This window comes from Zingiber officinale, chromosome 5B (genome assembly GCF_018446385.1).
Source record: "Zingiber officinale cultivar Zhangliang chromosome 5B, Zo_v1.1, whole genome shotgun sequence".
In the NCBI taxonomy this organism is placed as follows: Eukaryota; Viridiplantae; Streptophyta; class Magnoliopsida; order Zingiberales; family Zingiberaceae; genus Zingiber; species Zingiber officinale.
Window position 1 is genome coordinate 26,589,250 of NC_055995.1, and position 7,336 is coordinate 26,596,585.

A 7,336-nucleotide genomic window follows, 5' to 3' on the forward strand; every position below is an offset into this window, starting at 1 on the left:
CCAGAGGACAAAAATCGCACAATACCAGAACCGACTGGAAAGGAAACTCAAGTGGAAAGAGGAAACAGTGGAATAAAATAAAAGGTGGTCCGGCCAATAAGCAGACCAAGTACCCTCAGTGTGCCACATGTGGGAAGATGCATTCTGGAGTATGTCTCCTAAGTACCAGAAAGTGCTATAACTGCGGAAAGGAAGGCCATCTAGCGAGAAATTGCCCAACTCAACCTCAAGCACCACCTCCGCAGAACTTTCAGAACAGGAGTGCCCCCGCACAGCTTCACCAGATGCAAGCTGCCATAGAAGGGACTTCAATCAGCCAAGGAAGATTGGAAGCCCCTCCCGCTATGACGAACGCCAGAGTCTACTCTCTCGCTCAGGATGACGTGGAGAACGCCTCTACTCTCATCACAGGTCAGCTATCTAATTTTAGTCAGTATGCTAGAATTTTTATTCAATGCTGAAAGTGAACTGATGAGGGAATCCATCGAGAAACTGAAACATGTTTCGTATCCGTTAGTTGAAACCATGTCTGGACGACTCTCTACCCTCACCATAACACCAATCAAGTCAAAGACCAGAAATTAGAAGATGTCAGAATAGTATGCAACTATCCAAGAGTATTTCCTGATGAACTACCAGGGTTGGCCCCTGACAGAGAGATAGAATTTGGAATCGAATTGATTCCTAGTACTCAGCCGATTTCAAAAGCACCTTATCGTATGGCTCCGGCTGAATTAAAGGAGCTTCAGGAACAGTTATCCGAATTACTCGACAAGGGACTTATTCGTCCTAGTCACTCTCCATGGGGAGCTCCAGTGCTGTTCGTAAAGAAGAAGGATGGGTCTATGCGAATGTGTATAGACTACCGAGCGCTGAATAATGTGATGATCAAGAATCGGTACCCACTCCCACGGATCGATGACCTGTTCGATCAACTGAAGGGTGCGACCGTTTTCTCAAAGATAGACCTACGATCCGGTTATCATCAAGTGAAGGTGAAACCAGATGATATACCAAAAACAACATTTCGAACCCGATATGGACACTATGAGTTCATAGTTATGCCTTTCGGAGTAACCAACGCTCCTGCAGTATTTATGGACCTGATGAATCGGGTATTTACGGCATATCTTGATAAATTTGTAATCGTCTTTATTGACGATATACTTATCTACTCAAGAACCCCAGAAGAACATGCTGAACACCTGAATACTGTACTACAGATCCTGCAAGAGAAACAACTATATGCAAAATTCTCCAAAATGCGAGTTTTGGCTTGACTGGGTAATATTTCTAGGGCATGTCATCTCCAAAGATGGAGTTAGGGTGGATCCAAGCAAAATCGAAGCTGTAAATAACTGGAACAGACCAAGGAATGCCAGCGAAGTCAGGAGTTTTCTCGGGCTAGCAGGCTATTACAGGAAATTCGTAGAGAATTTCTCCAAAATTGCAACCCCTATGACCGCCCTCACCAAGAAAAATACAAAGTATGAATGGACAGAAGCTTGCGAGAAGAGTTTTGCGGAATTAAAAAGGAGACTGACCAGTGCTCCGATTCTTACTCTCCCGGAAACCAACAGAGGCTTCGATATGTACAGTGATGCTTCCATCACAGGACTTGGAGCTGTACTCATGCAAGATGGTAAAGTCATTGCCTACGCTTCTAGACAACTTAAAGAGCATGAGAAGAATTATCCCATTCACGACTTAGAACTAGCAGCCGTGGTCTTCGCTCTCAAAATATGGAGACACTATTTATATGGAGCCCAGTGTAAGATTTATACCGACCATCAGAGTCTGAAATATTTCTTCATGCAAAAAGACCTGAATATGAGGCAACGCCGATGGGTCGAGCTAGTTAAAGATTACGACTGCGAGATTCTTTATCACCCAGGAAAGGCGAACAAAGTGGCCGATGCACTCAGCCGGAAGTTCAGTGCCACCTGATGTAGCTATTATAAAGTTCGAGGATGAACTTTATATGAGGTACGGGGTACTGTAACACCCACTAAGCTTTTAAGATAAGCATATGAATGTAGGATTTTGCCTTAGAAAAATAAAAGGAAGTGGGTTGAAGCAAAAAGAAATAAAATAAAATAAAAAGAAGAGGAGGTCAAGGATTGAACCTTGAACCTCTTATATTATAATTTATAGAATTAATTAGTAGAAACCAATTGGGATAGAGAGAAGATATTGATAGCAAAGGAGGGAAACTCATGATAAGGGTGAGAGTAAAAGTTAGCCAAAAGAAAACAAGAAAAGAGCAAGAGAAAGGCAACTTGCCTTCCTTCCTTCTCTCCCTCTTTCTCTCTTCTCTTGCCGAAAATAAAAGAGGCTAATTAAGGGGATTCATTCCCCCTTATTTCACCATGAATGATGAGGATAAATAAATAAATAAAAATAAAAATAAAATAGAAAAAAGGCTAAGGGAGAAGGAAAGCAAAAACTAATTTTGCTACTTCTTCCTCCTTAACATAAAAGGGAGCAAGTAAAGAGAAGAATTCTAATTTTTCTCTCATTTCTCTCATTCTCCCTCTCCATCACCGAGAACCCCAGCCCCTCTCCTCCATCTTCGGCCCCAAGCCAAGGTTTTCTCCTAAGAAAGCCTAAGATACAAGGAGGACTTAGCAAGAGGAACAAGGGAAGGGAACTAGAAGAAGAGGCTACTTCTTCCATCACCATACCTTAGATCCACAAGCGAAAAGGATGTAAGCTTCCCCTCACCTGTGGTACAAGGCTTTTTATGTGATTTTCGGATTTTATGAGGATTAGAAAACCTAGAATAGAATTTAAGAAAATTCGGCCAAAGAAGAGTTTCAAATCTAGGAAGGTTTAAATAAGTCATCATTTCATGATATTTTTTTCTATGCTATGTAGGAAGGTTTTCCTTCATGTTTTTATACCTATATGATGCTTGGTCAGAGGAGTACCTAACCCTAGAATTTCGGCCAAAAATGTTTTAAATAGGTTAGGGAAATCATTGTTTAACCAAACTAGTACAAGATTCCCTCCATGAATTACTAAAGATCTTTTATTGGTTTTCTTGCTTGAAAGTTACTTGGAACCAAAGGAAATATAATGCCCGAAAATTCTCAAACTTGCATTAGAATTATTCTATGATTTTTCTGGAATTTTTAGATATTTTTCCGGAATTTTTCCGAGTAGCGGAAGTAGCAAAAATAATTAGAACCGCAAAATAGCTTAGGCGGGAATCGAACCCGAGACCTATGGTGTAAGGGATAATGCTAGTAACCAGTTGAATCCAGCAGGGCCGTGCTGAAAGAAGAGGGAATCAATTATATTTATAATTTATTTTTGGATGAATTAATTAGTAAATATAAATAAGGATTTAAGTGAGAAGTTTTAGATTATTTCTCAACGTAGTTTTTCCTCACCCGAAACCTAAAACCGCCGCACCTCTATTCTTCTCCTCTTCCTCACGCACGGCACACCAAGCCAAGGGTCAAGGGAACATCTTACAGCGACGACTCCAACACGAAAAAGGTTCTTCTCCGCGAGAGGAACGCGAGGACGTAAGCGGTTCGTCGAACGGAGCAGTTTTCCGGAAAACCTAGCGGATAGAATCGTAAGAAAACCTTGCGATTGAGGTAAGAAACCCCTCACCTGCAGTATAATTGCTCTCGCTTGTTAGTTTCGGCGTTAGTTCAGTAGTTTTACAGTTTAAGAAACCCCTCACCTGCAGTATAATTGCTCTCGCTTGTTAGTTTCGGCGTTAGTTCAGTAGTTTTACAGTTTTCAGTTATAAGGTGTGCTCTCAGTGCACACCAAGCATTCGGTAGAATGCCAGTTCAGAAGGATGCACCAATAGGCGTCCTAACAACATGTAAAATGTATTAGAAACATTTTATTCAGTTTATTATCAGTTATTACAGCTATATGGATCAGATATCCATTGGGTGGGCTCCAAATAGCCTCTAGGTTCAGATAACCTAGAACAACAAAGTAAAATAAAACAGTATTCAGGATTTTACTTTTATTCAGTTGGCAATGTATTTGGATCAGATATCCATGGCTGGACTCCATGTCCCTAGGTTCGATAACCTAGTAACCCCATGGATTCGAACTTGCAATCCGGTCTCGTGGGATCTTGCATGAAGTACAGCTTGTCGTATCCCCAACAGCATGTTTAGTATTTTCATCTATTATATGTATAGTTTTCAAATTTGAAACCAGTGATGAGAACACTAATTTAGTTTTCAGTTCAGTTCAGGTTCAGTTTACATGATTTGAGTTCATATACAGATTTAGATATATGCATGACTAGTTCAGTTTCATGCTCAGTTTATAAGTATGTCATGTTCAGTTTAAAGTATGTTTAATTTATATGTTATGCCATGTTTCAGTTCCAGTTTATGCTTTTATATGCCATGCCATGTTGTCATTCTCAGCTCGGTTTTCAAATAGCATGTTTTAAAAGTCATGAAATGCATCATTGCATGTTTTTGTGAGGTAGATGGTTTCTTACTAAGCTTAAAGCTTACAGATACTATTTTCCTTATACTGCAGATACAGGAAAAAGGAAAATGGATTAGCAGTGGAGGCTGGAGGTCAATGCAGATGAGGATGTGTGTGGAAGGAACTGGAATAAAAGACCCTCTGGAGATTTAGCATTTACTTTAGCACTTTTCAGTTTATTAGTTTAGTTTCATGTTTTAAGCAATTAGAACTTTTAGAAATTCATACCTTCATGCACTTTAAGTTGTTAAAATGCCATGAACTAGTAAACCTTGCTTTAGCTTAAGTTTAGAATTGTTACTACATGTTGCTAGAATGTTTATTATGCATTAGATAGTGTTAGTGTGAGGTTTTGGCATGAATCGGTCGGAAATCAGAAATTCGATTTCGTTTGATTATCGAAACGGATCGGTCGCAGACCGATCCAGGTTATCCTTCTCTGGATCGGTCACCGACCGATCCAGATGCTGATACAGTCTACTGATCTCCCGGATCGGTCGACCGATCCAAAGATCGGCGACGATTGGATCATGCCAGGTTGATCGGTCTGAGGACCTGATCGATCTGGTGATCGATCAGGCTATCCGATGTATCACCGGATCGGTCGCCAGACCGATCCAGGTGGAATCGTGGCAAGTTTGATCGATCCGTGGATCGAACAGCAGCTAGCTGGGAAGTTAGATTCGAGTTCTAGCTCAGATGGGAGGTCAAGTATCCTCCTTAGCACATATACCCCAACCGGAAAGGTCTTGAACCCTTCCTTATAACAGCATGGGTGTACCAGTTGTCAGTTTAATAGAGTCAACTAGTGAAATTTTATTTTACCCAGTTTCCGCACAGTAGCATCAGTAGTTAATGTAGTGATCCGGCTCACAGCTTAGTACCTAGGAGTTGGGTCATTACAGAGTGGTATCAGAGCAGTGTTCCATACTTCCTATACACACATCAGCATTGTGCCTACAGCTTCCAAGTAAGAACATCTCTCACCCAGTTTTGTTTTCAGCTTTCATATCAGTTATATGTGCTTTCATGTTTGCTCTCATGTTGGTAGTTAATTAATTCATGTTTACAGTGATAGTAGTTAACTATAACATGATAGCCTAGTTATATATATGTGTTCTCTGCTATTTAGAAAATGGTACGAGGACGTCCAACTAAGAAAGCATCAGCGGCTGAGCCCCAACATGAGGCAGGTAGTTCAGTGCCTCCCCCAGACCTTACAGCACTAGTGGCTCAGCTACAGCAGCAGTTAGCTGAACAGCAGCAGGAGATAGCCTCCTTAAAGGCTAACCAGCAGACTACTCCCCCAGTCACTCCGACTCCAGTAATCACAGAGGTTGTACCAGCTCAGCCTGCAGTACCAGTCCCAGTAGCCCCAGTAGTAGGGGCTAAGAGAGAAGCTTACCTTATCCAGTGGCAGAGAATTAAGCCCGAGAACTTCTCAGGCACCAGCGAACCATGGAATGCTCAGGCATGGTTTAAAACACTGGAAAGCACGATGGAGCTTCTAGACCGGCCAGAGCACGAAAGGTGAAGTGTGCCTCCTTTGTTTAACAGGAGACGCACGCATGTGGTGGGAGCGGATTAAATCGAAGTGGCCAGTAAACCAGATGACATGGGCCAACTTCGAGAAAGAATTCTTCGAGGAATTCTTTCACATGCAAGTCACGAACCGACACTATGACGAGTTTATGGAATTTCGTCAGGGCAACCTATCAGTTCAGGAAGTCGTGAAGAAATTCAACAGGTTGGCCCGTCTGTGTCCAGAACTAGTCAGCACAGAGAAGGAATGAGTACGGTTGATGCTGAAGATGCTCAGACCAGAGATCGCAATGAATGTGGCTGGTGGCATAGGCCAAAACCACGGAGGAGCTAGTGAGTAGTGCTCGATCACCGAGCACTATCAAGACAAAGATCACCAGAAGGTGTTTCCCAGAGCCCAAGGGACAAGTGGCCTCGGTACTCAGCAGAAACAAGGACATAGCTCCAATGGAAGGGAAACACAAGGCAAGCAAGTGACCCAAAGGAGGACCGGTGGAAAACATTCCAGACATCCCAAGTGTGCTACTTGTGGGAAACATCATCCAGAGTTTGCCGCAAGGGTACGCGAGGTTGTTTTGAATGTGGATAGGAAGGGCACATGGCTAGCTGCAGAACAAGAACAGATCTTCCTCACCACCGATACAAGATGGAGCTCACCACCAGCCTACACGGATGTATCTTAGATGGTCCAGATCAGGCAGATTAGAAGCCCCCGCTATCACGAATGCCGGATTTTCTCACCCACCGTAGAGGACGTAGCAAATGCCTCGGCGTTGTCAGTCGGATCGGTATTTTACAAAGATAATGCAACTGTCTTATTCGATACTGGGGCAACCCACTCTTATGTATCCAGGGCATTTGCCGAGAAATTAGCAACACCTCTAGAGGTACTCAATAGTCAGTTTCTGACAACACTACCCTCAGGAGACATTATGACATCTACACATTGGCTCAGAGCAGTGCCAGTCATTATAGCAGACAGAGAACTTTTTGGTGATATGATAGTGCTAGAAATGACTGACTATGATGTCATCTTTGGAATGGATTTTCTGATCAGATACGGCGCTTCTATAGAGTGCCGTAAACAGAAGGTCATATTCCAACCTGAAGCAGGAGTACAGTTTGAGTACATGGGAAACCAAAGAGAAAAGCCAGGAAGTTTCTCTCAGCACTGAAAGCACAGCAGCTAATGGATTCAGGATGCATGGGATTTTTAGCAAATGCAGTCAACACCAGCCAGGATAAGAACCAACAGCTATCAGAGGTTCGAGTCGTTTGGACTACCAGTCTTTCCCTCGAAGAGTTACCGGGCTTAGCA